Source organism: Cherax quadricarinatus, chromosome 1 (assembly GCF_038502225.1).
Source record: "Cherax quadricarinatus isolate ZL_2023a chromosome 1, ASM3850222v1, whole genome shotgun sequence".
Taxonomy (NCBI): domain Eukaryota; kingdom Metazoa; phylum Arthropoda; class Malacostraca; order Decapoda; family Parastacidae; genus Cherax; species Cherax quadricarinatus.
In genome coordinates this window covers 98,174,672-98,196,771 of record NC_091292.1, presented here as the reverse complement: position 1 = coordinate 98,196,771, position 22,100 = coordinate 98,174,672, and positions in this window count along the sequence as shown.

Here is a 22,100-nt window from a genome sequence, read left to right as displayed (position 1 = left end):
ACTGGAGCAGCAGCAACACAACCTCTCACACTGGAGCAGCAGCAACACAACCTCTCACACTGGAGCAGCAGCAACACAACCTCTCACACTGGAGCAGCAGCAACACAACCTCTCACACTGGAGCAGCAGCAACACAACCTCTCACACTGGAGCAGCAGCAACACAACCTCTCACACTGGAGCAGGAGCAACACAACCCCTCACACTAGAGCAGCAGCAACACAACCTCTCACACTGGAGCAGCAGCAACACAACCTCTCACACTAGAGCAGGAGCAACACAACCCCTCACACTAGAGCAGCAGCAACACAACCTCTCACACTGGAGCAGCAGCAACACAACCTCTCACACTAGAGCAGCAGCAACACAACCTCTCACACTAGAGCAGCAGCAACACAACCTCTCACACTAGAGCAGGAGCAACACAGCCCCTCACACTGGAGCAGCAGCAACACAACCTCTCACACTGGAGCAGAAGCAACACAACCTCTCACACTGGAGCAGCAGCAACACAACCTCTCACACTGGAGCAGCAGCAACACAACCTCTCACACTAGAGCAGCAGCAACACAACCTCTCACACTGGAGCAGCAGCAACACAATCTCTCACACTAGAGCAGGAGCAACACAACCTCTCACACTAGGGCAGCAGCAACACAACCTCTCACACTGGAGCAGCAGCAACACAATCTCTCACACTAGAGCAGGAGCAACACAATCTCTCACACTAGAGCAGGAGCAACACAACCTCTCACACTAGAGCAGCAGCAACACAACCTCTCACACTGGAGCAGCAGCAACACAACCTCTCACACTAGAGCAGCAGCAACACAACCTCTCACACTAGAGCAGTAGCAACACAACCTCTCACACTAGAGCAGCAGCAGCACAACCTCTCACACTGGAGCAGCAGCAACACAACCTCTCACACTGGAGCAGAAGCAACACAACCTCTCACACTGGAGCAGCAGCAACACACCCCCTCACACTGGAGCAGGAGCAACACAACCTCTCACACTGGAGCAGCAGCAACACAACCTCTCACACTAGAGCAGCAGCAACACAACCTCTCACACTGGAGCAGGAGCAACACAACCCCTCACATTGGAGCAGGAGCAACACAACCTCTCACACTGGAGCAGCAGCAACACAACCTCTCACACTGGAGCAGCAGCAACACAACCTCTCACACTGGAGCAGCAGCAACACAACCTCTCACACTGGAGCAGCAGCAACACAACCTCTCACACTGGAGCAGCAGCAACACAACCTCTCACACTGGAGCAGCAGCAACACAACCTCTCACACTGGAGCAGCAGCAACACAACCTCTCACACTGGAGCAGAAGCAACACAACCTCTCACACTGGAGCAGCAGCAACACACCCCCTCACACTAGAGCAGCAGCAACACAACCTCTCACACTAGAGCAGAAGCAACACAACGTCTCACACTAGAGCAGCAGCAACACACCCCCTCACAATAGAGCAGCAGCAACACAACCTCTCACACTAGATCAGGAGCAACACAACCTCTAACACTGGTGCAGCAGCAGCAGCAGCAACACAACCCCTCACACTGGAGCAGAAGCAACACAACCTCTCACACTGGAGCAGTAGCAACACAACCTCTCACACTGGAGCAGCAGCAACACAACCTCTCACACTAGAGCAGCAGCAACACAACCTCTCACACTGGAGCAGGAGCAACACAACCTCTCACACTAGAGCAGCAGCAACACAACCTCTCACACTGGAGCAGGAGCAACACAACCTCTCACACTAGAGCAGCAGCAACACAACCTCTCACACTAGAGCAGAAGCAACACAACCTCTCACACTAGAACAGCAGCAACACAACCTCTCACACTAGAGCAGCAGCAACACAACCTCTCACACTGGAGCAGCAGCAACACAACCTCTCACACTGGAGCAGCAGCAACACAACCTCTCACACTAGGGCAGCAGCAACACAACCTCTCACACTGGAGCAGCAGCAACACAACCTCTCACACTAGAGCAGCAGCAACACAGCCCCTCACACTGGAGCAGCAGCAACACAACCTCTCACACTGGAGCAGCAACAACACAACCTCTCACACTAGAGCAGCAGCAACACAACCTCTCACACTAGAGCAGAAGCAACACAACCTCTCACACTAGAGCAGCAGCAACACAACCTCTCACACTAGAGCAGCAGCAACACAACCTCTCACACTGGAGCAGGAGCAACACAACCTCTCACACTAGAGCAGCAGCAACACAACCTCTCACACTGGAGCAGCAGCAACACAATCTCTCACACTAGAGCAGCAGCAACACAACCTCTCACACTAGAGCAGCAGCAACACAACCTCTCACACTGGAGCAGCAGCAACACAACCTCTAACACTGGTGCAGCAGCAGCAGCAGCAACACAACCCCTCACACTAGAGCAGGAGCAACACAACCCCTTACACTAGAGCAGGAGCAACACAATCCCTCAAACTAGAGCAGGAGCAACACAACCTCTCACACTGGAGCAGAAGCAACACAACCTCTCACACTAGAGCAGCAGCAACACAACCTCTCACACTAGAGCAGGAGCAACACAACCTCTCACACTAGAGCAGGAGCAACACAACCTCTCACACTGGAGCAGAAGCAACACAACCTCTCACACTAGAGCAGGAGCAACACAACCTCTCACACTGGAGCAGAAGCAACACAACCTCTCACACTAGAGCAGGAGCAACACAACCCCTCACACTGGAGCAGCAGCAACACAACCTCTCACACTGCAGCAGCAGCAACACAACCTCTAACACTGGTGCAGCAGCAACACAACCTCTCACACTGGAGCAGCAGCAACACAACCTCTCACACTGCAGCATCAGCAACACAACCTCTAACACTGGTGCAGCAGCAGCACAACCTCTCACACTAAAGCAGGAGCAACACAACCTCTCACACTAAAGCAGGAGCAACACAACCTCTCACACTGGAGCAGCAGCAACACAACACTGGAGCCGCAGTGATATCTAAATTCAGGAATGAACATTACTGGTTGAAGAGAGTAGTCGATGACTGGAAGACTGTGTCGAGCAGGGCCACTGAAGCTGGAACCATGGGTAACTTTAAGAGTAGATTAAACAGATATACAAGCGAGAAGAAATGGAATTATGTAGCACCTTCCTATCAACAATTAACTGGGTTATTGAAGCTTATTTCAAGGTGAGCTCTGAGGATTGGCTGGATATGTTGTATACGTGGGTGAGAGGAGATGGATTTGGATGCCTTTTCTTATGCTCTTATTACAAAATATTTTTTTTTTTTGCTTCAGCGAGACGGGAGAGTAACAGTTTTAACACGACTTCGGCTAGTGACGAGCTGACGTCTTTCCACACACGGAAGAGTGCACTTACAAGGTGAATTATAAACCCCATTATAATGTGCATTCATACCCTATCATAAGGTGCACTTATACCCCACCACAAGGTGCACTCATACCCCATCATAAAGTGCACTCATACCCCATCATAAGGTGCCCTCATACCCCATCATAAGGTGCACTCGCTGGAGCGCTCACCATATCTAAAATTACCAGTATTCTTGGCAATCTGGAATCTCTTCTTCATCAAAGAAACCATTTGGACAGAAATCTGAAACAGGAGAAAGAGATGTGTATATATCATCCCCAGATCTGCTGAAGAGGGGCATCTGAGGCAGAATGATACATATGTCCCTTTATCTGTATTATATATTTCTGTACCAAGTGATTTCTCACTTATCATCAGCGTTCCTGCCGCTTTAATCCAAGCAACTCTCTTATTTCGCTTATAATACATAAATTCATTACATGAACGTCTCTTCATTAGGTCACTGCAAAAGAACCGAGCTAGCTCAAAGTATTCTTATAGTCTCAGACGGAGGACGATTGTCTTTCGCCGTTGGCGACAGGAGGATTTATTTCTGTGTTAATTAAGTTTAAGATTCACGGTGCAGCCACGACATTCCGGAGAGTGAGGAACACCAGGAAAAAGTGAGAGGTCTCCATCTTGGTCAGTTCCAGGCTCTGCTATAAAGCTCTTCCAGTAGTTCTGCTCTGGAAGAATGATTTGTTGTCTCTGGAGCGTTCTGTGAACTTTGAGGAACGTTCTTTATGCAGTTTGAGAGAGGTTTTCCTGCTCTTTGAGAATGTTCGTTTTTCCTAAAAAAACGTCTTCAGCCCTTGGAATTTTTTTTTCTGCATCTGGTATTTATTTTTCTGTCCTTGGAGAAGGCAGCTCTTAGAGAATATTGTTCTGACCATGGAAAGTGCTTCCACCTTGGAGTGTGTTATTCTATCTCAAGGGAAAATCCTTCTGTCCTTCCAAGCAGTAAAACAAAAGAAAGTAGTCATGGCACCATAAAACGCATCGTATTTCTCAAAAAGACACATTACCATATTCATAACTCAAGGTGAAAGGTGAGCAACTGCATGTCCTCAGTAATAAAGGCTTCGGAGGAGCAGCTGAGATATATGGCTGAGGTACGTGAAGGACACGTCACGCGGATTACACTGCAACGAAATGTTAATGTCAGAGTCTCCCCAGGACGTACTGTGCTTTGTTTTTTGTAGTGACAGGAGAATCATAGAAAGAGGGAGAGGAGATTGTAGAGAGGGGACAGAGCATCACAGAGAAGGACCAGAGGATCACACAGCGAAGATCTGAGGGTAACACACAGACACACAACTTAAGTAATCATATGTAGAATGTGAACGGTATGTTTTATACTCACACATATTTATATACCATTCGCAAATGGACGAAATTATTTACATGGCTATGTGGATAAAGTACTGTGTACTTCGATGCAGAGTGTGCAGGTTCTAATCCTGCTGTGGAATGAGAGATAATGATTGTATATCGCATGTATGTGTGCAAGAAAGGGCTTTGTAAATATCTTAGAGGATATAATTAGGAATATTTAGGTAAGGCCCTGATCATAGCTTCGCATCCTAGACAAGTACTTAGTTTCTTCCACCTAACGTCAGCGTGTGAGAGTTGTTATATCCCATTTATTACAGTTACACTGGAGACTGTCCTCTGTGTTTGAGTTTATCCAGCTTAGCTTCCATGAAAGTGTCCTCTATAGAGCGATGAGGCATGCAGGGCCATGAAATTGATAGTGCCATGAATTTGACAGGGCCATGAAGTTGACAGGGCCATGAGGCAAACAGGACGAAGGGAGACACAGACAGCAAGGGCACACACACACGTGAAGCGAGGAAACAGACAGCACAGACAGGCAACCCAGACAGACAGACAGCACAGACACACAGATAGACAGCACAGACACACAGATAGACAGCACAGACACACAGATAGACAGCACAGACACACAGATAGACAGCACAGACACACAGATAGACAGCACAGACACACAGATAGACAGCACAGACGGGGGGATTCAATAAAGACAGGTTGCAATATTCCATAACCTTCACTTGAGTGAGTTTTATGTTGCATGAATCAATCTAGGGTTCGACTCCTTCCTTCCTTCCTTCCTTCCTTCCTTCCATTCCCTTCCTTCGTTCGACTGTTTGTTGGTTCGTTCCTTCCTTCCCACGACCCTTTTCTTTCTTTCATCTTTCCAACCTTCCTTCCTCCCTTCTTTCCTCCCATCCTTCCCTCCACCTCTCCTTCTATCCTTCTACCCTTCATTCTATTTTTCATACTAGACACAATCCTTTATATAAGATTTGTCAAGACAAATTGAGGTAAAGGCTATTCTCTCTCTCTCTCTCTCTCTCTCTCTCTCTCTCTCTCTCTCTCTCTCTCTCTCTCTCTCTCTCTCTCTCGCTCTCTCTCTCTCTCTCTCTCTCTCTCTCTCTCTCTCTCTCTCTCTCTCTCTCTCTCTCTCTCTCTCTCTCTCTCTCTCTCTCTCTCTCTCTCTCGCTCTCTCTCTCTCTCTTTCTCCCCTTCTCAACTACTTCACCATTGCCATTACTCTTATCCGCTCTCATTATTCACTCTTCTTCCCTCCTGCTAGTGTATAACATTCATCACCTCTCTCTCTCTCTCTCCCCCCTTCACCCACGTTATCTCTCTCCCCCTTCACATCAAGTGTCAGTAATTGTTCATTCCGTTGTACCTCGTTGACATTCCCCTCTTCTCTTCGTTTACCCCCTCTCTCCGCTTTTATCTACTCTCTCTCATTCTCGTCTACATCACGATTTCTTTCCCCTTTACCTCTCCACTTCGTTCCATTCTCATTCTTATTCCATTTGCCTCTTCCCGTCTTCTTCCCGTTTATCTCCCATCTCCTTTTCCTTTATTTTTTCTTTTTCTTTTCGTGCATCGTTTGTTAAGATTATCTATTTCTCTCTCTTCTCCTTCCTTACTTTTATTTCCTCCTTTGTCATCACTCTTCTCATTACTTTTCGCCACCTCCTACCATTCACCTTTCTCTTTCCTATAGTATTTCCTGGTTTTTTCCTCTCCAGTTTCTTGCTCCGGTTCGCTGCCAACCATATCTTCCAGGGAATATTCTCCCAGTGGTCCAGGCTGTCTTGCGGTCCATCAGCAGAGGCGGTCCATGGACCAAAGGTGTCTTGCTGAGTCACTGGAAGCATAGTTGGACAGCTGGGAATTTCTGTTGCTTCGTGGCTGTGGTCTAGAAGCGGTGTTTCCATGATTCGCCTGGACTATCCCTCCATGAACTTCCTGGACCATCCCACCATGAACCTCTTGAACTATCCTTCCATGAACCCCCTGGACCCTCCCTCCATGAACCCCTCAAGCCTGGAAAGTCTCATAACCATACATAATTTAAGAAGCACGAGGGTCTGGACACTCGACCTGCTTGGAACTGCTAGTGTCTGGAAAATCTCTCTCCATAAGCCTCGCCGGTATTCACTACACGGATGTGAAAACTATCATTACACGAACCACTCAGACCTCAACCCACACGAATCGTGAAAGCTTTCTAATTGGCTCACACGAAAATGGACCCGCACTTCTTCTGAAACTCTCTCTCTCTGATATATATATATATATATATATATATATATATATATATATATATATATATATATATATATATATATATATATAAATATATATATATATATATATATATATATATATATATATATATATATATATATATATATATATATATATATATATATATATGTCGTGCCGAATAGCAAAGCTCATCTTGCCATATAGGACAAGCGAAAATTTGTGTATGCAATAATTTCGCCAAAATCATTCTGAACCTAACGAAAAAAATATATTTCATTGTGTTTGTTTAGTATTAAATTATTGTAAACGTATATAAAATATATTTAGTTGGATTAGGCTAAAATAAATTGCACTTGTTATAATAAGGTTAGGTAAGTTTTCTAAGATTCGTTTGATACAAAATTATAAATTTTTACATTAACATTAATGAAAAAATATATCTTTAAACTTGTAAGAGAAATTTTTAGAAAAGACTTAATTTTTAATTGAGTTCTTGCAAACTGACCATATATATATATATATATATATATATATATATATATATATATATATATATATATATATATATATATATATATATATATATATATATATATATATATATACTGGTATACTGAGTGTACCAGGAAAAGTGTACGGTAGGGTTATAATTGAAAGAATTAGAGGTAAGACAGAATGTAGGATTGCGGATGAGCAAGGAGGCTTCAGAGTGGGTAGGGGATGTGTAGATCAAGTGTTTACATTGAAGTATATATGTGAACAGTATTTAGATAAAGGTAGGGAAGTTTTTATTGCATTTATGGATTTAGAAAAGGCATATTCCTTATCCTCATATCAGACATAAACAGAGATATACACCACAGCACCGTATCATCCTTTGCGGATGATACTAGGATCTGCATGAGGCTGTCATCTGCTGAGGACGCGGTTAACCTCCAAGAAGATATAAACAAAGTTTTCCAGTGGGCAACGGTAAACAATTTGATGTTCAATGAGGACAAATTCCAACTACTCCGTTATGGAAAACTGGAGGAGATAATAACTAGAACAGAGTATACTACTGACTCCGGCCATACAATAGAGCGGAAAAAATAATGTAAGGGAGCTGGGAATAGTAATGTCTGAGGTTCTCACTTTCAAGGATCACAACAGTGCCATGATCGCACGTGCAAAAGAAAAATGATAGGATGGATAACGAGAACTTTCAAAACGAGAGATGCCAAGCCCATGATGATCCTTTTCAAATCACTTGTTCTCTCTAGGCTGGAATACTGCTGTACATTAACATCTCCATTCAAAGCAGGTAAAATCGCAGATCTAGAGAGTGTACAGAGATCCTTTACTGCACGTATAAGTTCTGTCAAGCACCTTAACTACTGTGAACGCTTGGAAGCACTTGACTTGTACTCGTTGGAACGCAGGAGGGAGAGATATATCATAATCTACACTTGGAAAATCTTGGAAGGAATGGTCCCAAATCTGCACAGAAATCACTCCCTACGAAAGTAAAAAGACTGGGCAGGCGATGCAAAATGCCCCCAATAAAAAGTAGGGGAGGGCGCCATTGGTACACTAAGGGAAAACACCATAAGTGTCCGGGGCCCAAAACTGTTCAACAGCCTCCCATCAAGCATTAGGGGAATTGCCAATAAACCCTGGCTGCCTTCAAGAGAGAGCTGGACAGATACCTAAAGTCAGTGCCGGATCAGCCGGGCTGTGGCTCGTACGTTGGACTGCGTGCGGCCAGCAGTAACAGCCTAGTTGATCAGGCCCTGATCCATCGGGAGGCCTGGTCATGGACCGGGCCGCGGGGGCGTTGATCCCCGGAATAACCTCCAGGTAACCTCCAGGTATATGATAGAGTGGATAGAGGAGCAATGTGGCAGATGTTGCAAGTATATGGGATAGGTGGTAAGTTATTAAATGCTGTAAAGAGCTTTTATGAGGATAGTGAGGCTCAGGTTAGGGTGTGTAGAAGAGAGGGAGAATACTTCCCGGTAAAAGTAGGTCTTAGACAGGGATGTGTAATGTCACCATGGTTGTTTAATATATTTATAGATGGGGTTGTAAAGGAAGTAAATGCTAGGGTGTTCGGGAAAGGGGTGGGATTAAATTTTGGGGAATCAAATTCAAAATGGGAATTGACACAGTTACTTTTTGCTGATGATACAGGGTACTTAAGGAATGCAAGATGGAGCTTAGTCAGCCATTAACGAGTGTATTCAATGCGTCCATCCTTACCGGTGTTGTGCCAGAGTTGTGGAAGATGGCTAATGTGGTTCCTATATTCAAATCAGGGGATAAGTCCACTCCTTCAAATTACCGTCCAATAAGTTGAAGATTGAGACACTTATGCAGCATATGGGAATCTTTATTCAGGAAACGTTTCGCCACACAGTGGCTTCTTCAGTCCAATACAAAGAGGAAGGCATAAGGAGAGGAGGAGAATGAGGTAATCAGTCCCTCAACCTGGAGTCGATGTGTTCAGTCCATCAATCTTGTAGAATGTACAGCATAGGGCCGTAGACGTGGCTTATATACTGTAGTGAGGTGAGGTGAAGCAGGCGGAGGCGGGGTCATAGTGGTACCATCCACTAGTCGAAGTAGGTCTTCGTCCAAAGGTTGAACAAGTGTTGAAGAATTCTTTGTAACAAGATCCCATGATGCTGCAGTGTCTGACAGTTGTGATGAATGGTTTTGAAAAACCGACAAGTTGAAGATTGAGACACTTATGCAGCATATGGAAATCTTTATTCAGGAAACGTTTCGCCACACAGTGGCTTCATCAGTCCAATACAAAGAGGAAGGCGTAAGGAGAGGAGGAGAATGAGGTAATCAGTCCCTCAACCTGGAGTCGATGTGTTCACTGCAGCATCATGGGATCTTGTTACAAAGAATTCTTCAACACTTGTTCAACCTTTGGACGAAGACCTACTTCGACTAGTGGATGGTACCACTATGACCCCGCCTCCATCTGCTTCACGTCACCTCACTACAGTATATAAGCCACGTCTACGGCCCTATGCTGTACATTCTACAAGATTGATGGACTGAACACATCGACTCCAGGTTGAGGGACTGATTACCTCATTCTCCTCCTCTCCTTACGCCTTCCTCTTTGTATTGGACTGAAGAAGCCACTGTGTGGCGAAACGTTTCCTGAATAAAGATTCCCATATGCTGCATAAGTGTCTCAGTCTTCAACTTGTCGGTTTTTCAAACCATTCATCACAACCGTCCAATAAGCCTGACATCTATAGTGGGCAAGTTATTAGAATCAATTATAGCTGACATTATCAGAAGTCACCTTGAAGAGCATAACTTGATAAATGAATCTCAGCATGGATTCACGAGAGGTCGTTCCTGCCTGACAAACTTACTGACGTTCTTCAATAGAACATTTGAGGCAGTTGACAGTGATAAGGAATATGATATTGTTTATTTGGATTTTAGTAAAGCCTTCGATAGAGTACCTCACAAGAGACTCTTAAGAAAAGTGGCAGCTCATGGTATAGGAGGTAAAGTTCTAGCATGGATTGAGGCATGGCTTACCAATAGAAAGCAGAGAGTTACCATTAATGGAGTGAAATCTGAATGGGGATTAGTCACTAGTGGCGTTCCACAAGGATCAGTTTAGGCCCTCTCTTGTTCATAATTTACATTAATGACCTTGATGAAGGGATTACGAGTGACATGAGTAAATTTGCTGATGATACAAAGATAGGCCGTATAATTCACTCTGAGGAGGATATCAATGAACTCCAGGACGATTTGGACAAATTAATGTCTTGGTCTGAAAAATAGCAGATGAAATTCAATGTGGATAAGTGTAAGGTACTTGCCCTTGGTAATGAAAATAACCCTCGAAGCTATAATCTAGGTGAAGTAGAGCTTGATCATACAGAATGTGAAAAAGACTTGGGAGTCATGGTAAGCAGAAATCTAAAGCCAAGACAGCAGTGCCTTAGTGTGCGCAACAAGGCCAACAGATTACTTGGATTTATCTCAAGAAGTATAAGTAACAGAAGTCCAAAAGTTATTTTACAGCTCTATACATCACTAGTGAGGCCTCATTTAGATTATGCTGCTCAGTTTTGGTCCCCTTACTACAGGATGGATATAGACTCATTAGAGAACATACAGAGAAGAATGACTAAAATGGTTTACTGTGTAAGGAACCTCCCGTATGAAGATAGACTCAAAGCCTTAAATCTCCACTCTCTGGAGAGGCGTAGAATGAGGGGAGATATCATTGAAGTGTATAAGTGGATGACGGGCATAAACAAGGGAGATATTAATAAAGTACTGAGGGTGTCGAACCAGGTAAGAACCAGGAATAATGGATTTAAGTTGGATAAATTTAGTTTTAGAAAGGACATAGGTAAGTACTGGTTTTCTAACAGAGTTATAGATGCGTGGAACAGTCTTCCCAGTGGGGTGATAGAGGCTAGGACCTTGGGTAGCTTTAAGAAGAGACTGGACAAATATATTAAGGACCTGCCTCGTATGGGCCAGTAGGCCTTCTGCAGTGTTCCTACATTCTTATGTTCTTATGTTCTTATGAGTGGGAGGGGCTGGGTTTGATTAGTGTCATTGGGTACGGGAGTTATTTCTTGGGAAGCTTTAGGTAGTAGTCGTTTTGGTAAGGACCTGCCTCGCATGGGCCAGTAGGCCTTCTGCAGTGTTCCTCCATTCTTATGTTCTTATGGGAGATTCTAAAGAAAAATTGCAAAGGTTAGTGGATGAGTTTGAGAATGTGTGTAAAGGTAGAAAGTTGAAAGTGAACATAGAAAAGAGTAAGGTGATGAGGGTGTCAAATGATTTAGATAAAGAAAAATTGGATATCAAATTGGGGAGGAGGAGTATGGAAGAAGTGAATGTTTTCAGATACTTGGGAGTTGACGTGTCGGCGGATGGATTTATGAAGGATGAGGTTAATCATAGAATTGATGAGGGAAAAAAGGTGAGTGGTGCGTTGAGGTATATGTGGAGTCAAAAAACGTTATCTATGGAGGCAAAGAAGGGAATGTATGAAAGCATAGTAGTACCAACACTCTTATATGGATGTGAAGCTTGGGTGGTAAATGCAGCAGCGAGGAGACGGTTGGAGGCAGTGGAGATGTCCTGTCTAAGGGCAATGTGTGGTGTAAATATTATGCAGAAAATTCGGAGTGTGGAAATTAGGAGAAGGTGTGGAGTTAATAAAAGCATTAGTCAGAGGGCAGAAGAGGGGTTGTTGAGGTGGTTTGGTCATTTAGAGAGAATGGATCAAAGTTGAATGACATGGAAAGCATATAAATCTATAGGGGAAGGAATGCGGGGTAGGGGTCGTCCTCGAAAGGGTTGGAGAGAGGGGGTAAAGGAGGTTTTGTGGGCAAGGGGCTTGGACTTCCAGCAAGCGTGCGTGAGCGTGTTAGATAGGAGTGAATGGAGACGAATGGTACTTGGGACCTGACGATCTGTTGGAGTGTGAGCAGGGTAACATTTAGTGAAGGGATTTCAGGGAAACCGGTTATTTTCATATAGTCGGACTTGAGTCCTGGAAATGGGAAGTACAATGCCTGCACTTTAAAGGAGTGGTTTGGGATATTGGCAGTTTGGAGGGATATGTTGTGTATCTTTATACGTATATGCTTCTAAACTGTTGTATTCTGAGCACCTCTGCAAAAACAGTGATAATGTGCGAGTGTGGTGAAAGTGTTGAATGACGATGAAAGTATTTTCTTTTTGGGGATTTTCTTTCTTTTTTGGGTCACCCTGCCTCGGTGGGAGACGGCCGACTTGTTAATATATATATATATATATATATATATATATATATATATATATATATATATATATATATATATATATATATATATATATATATATATATATATATATTGTGAGGGAAAAGTTCAATAGATAGGAGTAGCAATATAGTAACAATAGTTTCATTGCCGGCTACTTGTTAAGGTAGGGGAAGTCCAGCTCCCACTATCCCTTCCCTCCCCCCCCGAAAGGTGACGTGTGGGGCTCCGGTCCAAACAGTAATCACTAGACTCAGCTCCAAGCACTACTCTTGGATGACAGAGAGGGTCACCTGCCAATCAACGAGTAGAACTGATGGAGATGGACTAACATCCTGAGACTTCCCCTTTTTGGATTTAATTACCTGTCCACCTGTATGAAATTGCAGGATGTAACCCCTCATCATTGCAGCGGTAAAGAACCTGCTTTCCTGTCATCGGGATATAATACTCACGGCTATACTGTGAAGAACGAGCCGGTGGGTTGTAACCAACACCTGCGACCCCCCCCCCCCCATCATCAGCAACGGCTACGATTTCAACAACACAGTGTCACCAACACCAGACACCCAAGTTTTAAATTAGCGTTGAATTCAGTTATCATTTATATTTTTCATTTTTCATTTTCTTTAATGTAGGATCAATATTTCATATTTAAGTGTTTTATATTTTATATTTTCTAAATAATAAAGTGTTTATGTTAGTCAGTTTTTATTCTTTTTCTATACATTAATTTTCCTGAGGAGGAGCCAGCCTTGGTAATACTGTCCGAAGTTGTTACAGGGTTGAGTAAGCCTTCACAAGTGGCGACCTTGCCAGGATCAACTCGACTGAATCAAGATTCAACTCCGTCTCGATTCTACCATTGGAACTTCAACGCCGCATACCACAGACGGTTACCACCAGCCATGAGTAATCATTCTCTATGGTAGGACTACAGTACAGGTATTTAAAAGATTCGGTGATTGTTATAGTCTCAATTTATTGTAAGTCAAGTCAGGCAGGATATAATATTTAATTCCGCCACCTTTTTGTTAGAGCTGGAAACACTTTGGAGGATTAGACTCTAGGGACCCGAGATTTTCCAGTGACAATTTGTTTCATTGAGCTCTTTATTTTATCAAGGGAACTGTCGTTGGACACTCTTGATTTGTTGGTGAGAAGATTGGATGGTCAAGTGACCCCCATTCTACTTACTGTTTGCTCGGAGCCGGCATAGAACCCTTCATTTTAATTAATACATATTGTTTAATTGAAGTAGGGATCGAGCCCTCTGGTTTATTTACAGTTTGAGCGGAGCAGGAATTGAACCCTCCGTTTTCTTTAATACCCGTTTCATTTCCCCTGATAGTTTAAGTTATTCTTGCAAGCATGGAAGAATACCAGTTTTGGATGAACGCTGGAAGTAAGTTAGGAATAACAGGGAAAAATTTAGAATCTTTCATTAGTGCTAAGATCCAGGAAAGACTTGAAAGAGAGAGAATTGAGAGAGAAGAAAGACAGTTAGAAAGGGAAAGAGAAGAGAAAAAGGAGAGAGAGAGAATTGAGAGAGAAATCCAAGAAAGACAGTTAGAAAGAGAGAGAGAAGACAAAAAGGACCGTGATAGACTTGATCGTGAGGAGAGAGCTAGAGTACGTGAAGAACAAGTTAAATTAAGAGAACTTGAGGAAAGAGCAAAGGATAGAGAACACGAGTTAAGAGAGAGAGAAAAGGATCGCGAGCTCGAAAAATCTCGCCTTGAATTAGAGAATAAAAAGTTAACTTTTACACAACAACAATTAGAGGAAGGAGTAATTGAACATCATGCAGCTAGTGCACATATTCCAACACCTAATTTACCTCCCTTCACAGAGGGGGAAGACATAACTTCATACATTATCAGGTTTGAAAATACCGCTACCCTCTGTGAATGGCCTGCTGACACCTGGGCTACCAGGTTAGGAATGTTATTTTCTGGTACAGCTTTGAATATCTATGCAACTTTGTCGCAGGATATCATATGTAATTATAACCTACTGAAGAAGGCAATCCTTAAAGCATATCAAAAAACCACTAATTCTTACAGGAAAGATTTCAGGTATGCCACCTTACAGCCTGGCCAGAACTTTCAGCAGTTACAGGTAACACTCTTTCGTTTGTTCGACTTTTGGATAGAGAGTTCAGGAATTGGTCGCAGTTATGAATCTCTTAGAGACTTCATGGTTGCTGACCAGTTCCTGACAGCTCTTCCCCATCAGATACGAACATTCATCAGAGAACGTAACCTGATTAAAGCTGAGGAAGTTGCTGAGGCTGCTGACCTGTATGCTGAGGCTCACAATTCCTATAAAGACCTAAAGGGATCGAACCCTAAGGGCAAGGTTTCATCAGACCTTAAGAAATCAAAGCCTCTAGCGGAAAGTAAAGTGACTTCTTTTATTCCTGTTTGTCATTTGTGTGGTGCTAAGGGACATAAACGTCCAGATTGTCCTTCTAAGAAGGTCCAAAAAGTTGGAAGATGTTTTAAAGACTGTAATGACCAAGCACCCTTCTGTTCAGGAACAGTTAATGGACTTAATGTATCTACCATTTTACGAGACACTGGATGCACATGTATAGTCATTTCTGATAAGCTGTTCCCTAACCTAAAAGAAACTCGTTTCTCTGCTATACTTTCAGACTACTTGGGCCATACAGACACTTTTCCTACCATCCGTTGTTACATTAGGTCTAAATGGTTCACAAGTTGGTCTGAAGCCGTACTAGCTCCCATCACTTCTTGCTCCGTACTAATAGGTAATGTGAAAGGTGCCATTCTTCCTTCTGAGGTTGACCTCTCATCACCAAAGATGGACATAAGTGTTTCAGATCCTCTTACTGTAGAGTCAGAGAAGCCCCTCGAAAGTTCAGATGAGACGATGTCTCGTGAGATTCATGTGGGATTAAAAACCAGTGATGATACTCTCGAAAGCGAGGTAGTAGGATCACCGGTTCACTTGTTAGATGAAAGTGAGGATATCACCTCCGATACCATAAATGTCTTGACTAGGGCTCAGACCAAAGCCCAGGCTTCTCCTACTATCCATCCTTTGGTTTTCCCTGACTTTAAACCTTTAGATATATCGAAGGACTCCTACAACGTAATTGCCCTTCTCTTCAGAATTGCCATAATGCCGCTAAACAAAATAAAGTTATCCAAAGGAAAAACTTTTCATATAAATTTGAATATATAAAAGGTATCTTGTACAAGTCAGTATTCAAATTAAATTCAGATGAGACAGACTATTCCATCTTAGTTGTTCCAAGTCAATGCAGAGAGACTGTTCTTAAAATGGCTCAGGACCTGCCAGTGGCCGGACATTTCTCGCATCGTAAAACCTTAAATAAAATTAGGGAAACCTATTTTTGGCCAAAAATGTCCTCAGATGTCACTACCTATTGTAGATCGTGTAAAGTTTGCCAACTGTCATCCTCCCGAGGTACCAGGCGAGTACCTATGGTCAAAATGCCAGTCTTTACGGTACCTTTTGAAAGAGTAGCTATTGACATCGTTGGTCCTTTATTTCCACTTTCATCTGGGGGACATAGATATATATTAACATTAGTTGATTATGCTTCGAGCTTCCCTGAAGCCGTTCCCTTAAAAACCATAACTACTACAGAGGTGGCTGAAGCCCTTTTGTCCATCTTCTCCAGAGTGGGCATCCCTAGAGAAATTTTGTCTGACCGTGGGACACAATTCACATCTGACTTAATGCAACATCTATACCAACTTCTGGGAGTGAAGCCTCTCTTCACCACACCCTATCATCCCAGCTGTAATGGGAGGATTGAGCACCAGCATTCGATTCTCAAGTCGATTTTAAGGAAACTTTGCTCCCTTAAACCTAAGGAGTGGCATCGTTACCTACCCTGTGCTTTGTTTGCCATGAGGGAAGTTCCCAGTGACTCTTTGGGGTTTTCACCTTTTGAACTTCTCTATGGTAGACAGGCCAGAGGCCCATTGTCCATCCTTCATGACTTATGGACTAATGAGGAGGTAAATGCTGAGGTTCAGTCTTCTTACCAGTTTCTCCTTGACCTTAGATCCAAACTTGAGGAGACCTCTGACATAGTTTCGAAAAACATACACTTGTCAATGGACCAGTACAAAACCTATTTTGATTCCAAAAGTCAGAGGAGAAGTTTTAAAGTAGGAGATGAAGTTCTTGTACTTTTGCCGATCAAGTCAAATAAATTATTAGTAGCATGGAAAGGTCCATATAAAGTATTAAAAATTTGTGGAAAGTTGACTACCTCATAGAAGTCAAGGGGTAACCTAAGCTTTATCATATCAACATCCTTAAGAAATATTACCGAAGAAATTCGGTTAACTGCCTTAATAACTTTGACTTAGTTTTTTCACACGAACTTGATACGACAACTGAAGAATGTAAGGTGTCCGTAATTGACACCTCTAACTTAGACTATGATGAAGAACTACATGACTTGGTGACTCTTGACCACTCGGATGCAACCAACATTAATATTAATGAATCTTTGGATGACCATAAGAGACATGAAATACTTCAATGTGTGAGTAACTTTTCAGACGTCATTATTGACATTCCAGGTGTTACCTCCACGGTAGTCCATAAGACTGACTTAGTGACTGACAATCCTATCAAACGAAAATTATACCCAGTTCCAGTTCACCTTAGGGATGCATTTGACCGAGAGGTAGACAAATTATTAAAACTAAAGATCATTGAACCTTCAGTATCTTCATATTGTTCACCAGTAGTCATGGTTAAGAAGGAGGATAATTCATATAGCCTTGCTATTGACTTCAGAGGCCTTAATGCTATAACTCGGTGGGATGCTGAGCCTGTGCCCTTAATAGATAGCGATCTACACAAATTTTATGACGCTTCCTTCTTTTCAGAGATTGATATTGCGCAGGCATATCATCAAGTAATGTTAGATCCTTCTTCTAAGCAGTACACTGCTTTTCCTACACACCAAGGACTGATGCAGTATAGAACTATGCCCTTCGGTTTGGTAACTGCCTGTGCTACCTACGTGAGACTGATGAGAAAGGTCTTGGGTAATATGCCAAATGTTTCAGTTTATTTTGATAACATTTACGTAATGACATCCACGTGGGGCGAGCATATCCAAACATTAACATCAGTTTTACGTAGGTTACGCTCACATGGCCTCACTGCGAAGCCGAAGAAATGCTTCCTTGGGTATAACAAGATTAGATATCTTGGACTGATACTTTCTAATAACTCTCTGCAGCCTCTCCCCAGTAAGATCAAAGCTTTATTAGAATTTAAATTCCCCCAAACCAAGAAGCTCATGCGTAGCTTTCTTGGTTCTGGAAATTTTTATGTACGGTTTATCCCGAACCTTACTGATCTTACAGGCATCTTATCCGACTTCCTTAAAAAGTCTGTGAAGGAACCTCTTGAACTTTCCGACGTAGCTCGGGAAAAGTTTAATGAGATTAAAAGTATCTTCTCGAAAGACCCTATACTTAAGATTCCAGAAATTAATAAAACATTTTGTTTAAGAACTGATGCCTCCAATACTGGCTTAGGTGTGGTGCTACTACAATACCATGATGGTACTCCCTTCCCTGTATGCTTCCTAAGCCGGAAACTCCTTCCTGCAGAAACGAGATACTCCACCATAGAAAAGGAATGTTTGGCCCTTTTGTGGGGTATCTCCAAACTTAAATTTTATTTGCTGGGAAAAGAATTCATTTTAGAAACGGACCACAAACCTTTGATATACCTAGAAACTTTTAAGGGAACCAACAGTCGCCTCTTGAGGTGGACATTGGCACTCCAGGCTTTTAAGTTCCATATTGTGTATATCAATGGTTCATCCAATTATTTCTCTGACTGGTTAAGTCGTGATAGTCAGTAGATTTGTTGCCTTACGCGACTTCCACATGTTAGAACTTTTTCCTCGCCTATTCTTCTTATACTCCTTGACTATAAGTCTTGGTATTGGGGAGTGTGAGGGAAAAGTTCAATAGACAGGAGTAGCGAGGGAGTATATAGTAACAGTTTCATTGCCGGCTACTTGTTAAGGTAAAGTAAGTCAAGCTCCCGCTATTCCCACCTTTTTTCCCCCACCCCGAAAGTGATAGTTTGGCTGCTGGCTGCTTGTTAAGGTAGGGTCAGTCTAGCTCCCGCTATCCCTTTCCCTCCTTTTCCCTCCCCCCCCCCGAAAGGTAACGTGTGGGGCTCCGGTCCAAACAGTAATCACTAGACTCACAGCTCCCAGCACTACTCTTGGATGACAGAGAGGGTCACCTGCCAATCAACGAGTAGAACTGATGGAGATGGACTAACGTCCTGAGACTTCCCCTTTTTGGATTTAATTACCTGTGCACCTGTATGAAATTGCAGGACGTAACCCCTCATCATTGCAGCGGTAAAGAACCTGCTTTCCTGTCATCGGGATATAATACTCACGGCTATACTGTGAAGAACGAACCGGTGGGTTGTAACCAACACCAGACACCCAAGTTTTAAATTAGCGTTGAATTCAGTTATCATTTATATTTTTCATTTTCCATTTTCTTTAATGTAGGATCAATACTTCATATTTAAGTGTTTTATATTTTATATTTTCTAAATAATAAAGTGTTTATGTTTGTCAGTTTTTATTCTTTTTCTATACATTAATTTTTTTGAGGAGGAGCCAGCCTTGGTAATACTGTCTGAAGTTGTTACAGGGTTGAGTAAGCCTTCATATATGTATGTATGTATATATATATATATATATATATATATATATATATATATATATATATATATATATATATATATATATATATATATATATATATATATATATATACATACAATACAGATCACAGTATCTATCTATCATCTGATTTCAGAATATGCAATAAGATCACACCACTCTGAAAAGAATAGAGAAGTTCCAAGCGCTTTCGTGACTACTCACATTATCAAGGAACTATGATAATGTAAGTAGTCACGAAAGCGCTTGGAACTTCTCTATTCTTTCAGAGTGGTTGTTTTGCATATATATATATATATACTATATATATATATATATATCTATTCTTTCAGAGTGGTTATATTATATATATATATATGTATATATATATATATATATATATATATATATATATATATATATATATATATATATATATATATATATATATATATATAAACACTGCCAGAGATCAGTGTTTGTGTATATTTCGCCTGCTCTTGCGAATTCCTTGCATATACATACATACATATATATATATATATATATATATATATATATATATATATATATATATATATATATATATATATATATATATATATATATAGGATGGGGTCCACCTCTGGTGTAAATTGTGGGACTGATAGCCTCGGAGAAGTGGATAAAAAGGCTTCAAGGAAAAATATTTATATTTCTTCCTGAAGCAGTTTGAATATTCCACTTCCCCTACCACCCCATCTTTTCATATTTATTTTTTTTTACTAATAGGAATATTTTATTACATAATATGGTACAGAAGATTTAAGAGATACATTGTTGATATAAAGGTGTCATATAAGGTACATGTTGTTACGTGTGTATCACAGATTATAAGGCGAAAATCTCATCCAGCTCCTCAGAGCTGGGGCGTGTGCCCAAAATACAGCAGGCATTACCCCTTTGAACAGCCGCACCGAGCCGCTGGAACAGAAAACTAGCTGCCCTGGGATCCCTAGTTACCCTGATGAGTCTTTTTCCCAGCTCCTTAAGGAATTTAGATGCACTCTTTCCCCATGAGCCAAGGGTCTCTGAGCCTATGGGAACAAACATATAATGATGGGCAAGTTCTCCATATTTTCTAGACTTTTGGGACTCCCTGAAGCTGGCAGCTGCCCCTCCTTCCTCCCTGGTGTATTGGAGATAGGTATCAGCCAAGGTAGATGCACATGTATAGTCCCACATCACCTGCTTCCCATCTGTCCAGGCTTGAAGGGTGATACCATCTGGACGCTTCTGGCTGCCATCAGATCTGCATAGTTGGGGTGGCTCCCTTACTGCTGGGCATCCAGCTGTTGTGAGGCTCCTCTTGATAATGTTATTAACCTCATGTCTTGCAATCTTTCCCTCGGATTTACGGCACACAAGACCATGGTACCCGAATCGGTCTGCTGCTTCACTGCCACAAATACACCTGTGTTCGGCGAGAATAGGGGCGGCAAGTCGAAGGGCAACACCGATGCGGATGGTCTGTGGGTCGAGACGTGTGCCAAGGCTGGAGTTGGGAACAGCCAACAGAAAGTCCCCAGCATGAGGGGCTCTCACTGCCAGGAGGCGGGCTCTATCCTTCCCTGACACACTCTGAAGCATTGTTGAGGCTATATTTTCCACTATTGAACCATCCCAGTGCGATTGTTTGTAGTTGTTGGGGGGAGCAGGTCTGGCTCCAGAGCCCGTTAGATTATCCCAGATCATTGCTCCGTCAATGAATTTTTGGTCCTGGACTCCTATCTTGTCCCTAAGATGTTCAGGGAGAATCGCTGCTACAAGCTCTCTGGATGCAATACACGAGGACAGAAAAGCAGGTAACGCAATCTGTGATGACTTGCGGACACCAATGCCTCCTAGTCTGACTGGAAGTGTAGCTTGGTTCCACTGCCCGTCTTCTAGAGTAAGGTTAAGTACTTTCGTAAAAATCTGCCTCAGAATACTGTCATATTCGTGCAGTATAGGGTTATCATATGAAGGTGCACATCTTAGGAAATATGTCAACCTGGGCAGACTCAAGCACTTTGTGAGAAGGTACAAGGCATCGTGGGTGTCCAGATTGCCTATTCGTTGTTCCATTCTCCTTAACTCTTCCAATTTCTTCCTGAGAATTGTGTCAATGGCATTGCTTCCCAGAGGTGCTCCTAGCAAGACACTATTTGTGGGGGCAATGACTGCTGCTCCTGGTAGTTTTGATCTCACTGCATTTATCACTTGTTGACTGACTGAGATGATTTCACATTTGGATGGATTCAGGATGAGACCCATTTCCTGTCCCCGTGTCATTACCTGTGTAAGGTCATGTAGGAGGGACTCTTTTGTACCTGCTAGTGTGCCATCATCTAGGAACCAGATGTTTAGCTCGCTGGTCAGTCTGACTGTGATTTCCCTAACTGCTATACAGAAGAGAAATGGTGCAAGAGGATCTCCTTGTTGGACACCCTCCGATGATGTAATTTCATGCTCTCCAAAGAGAAGCATTGATTCCTTGCTATACCCGGCTGAAACAAAAGGGAAGAGACCAGGGAAATGTTCTTGTACTGCTGCTAATACCACGTCTCTTTTCAGGAG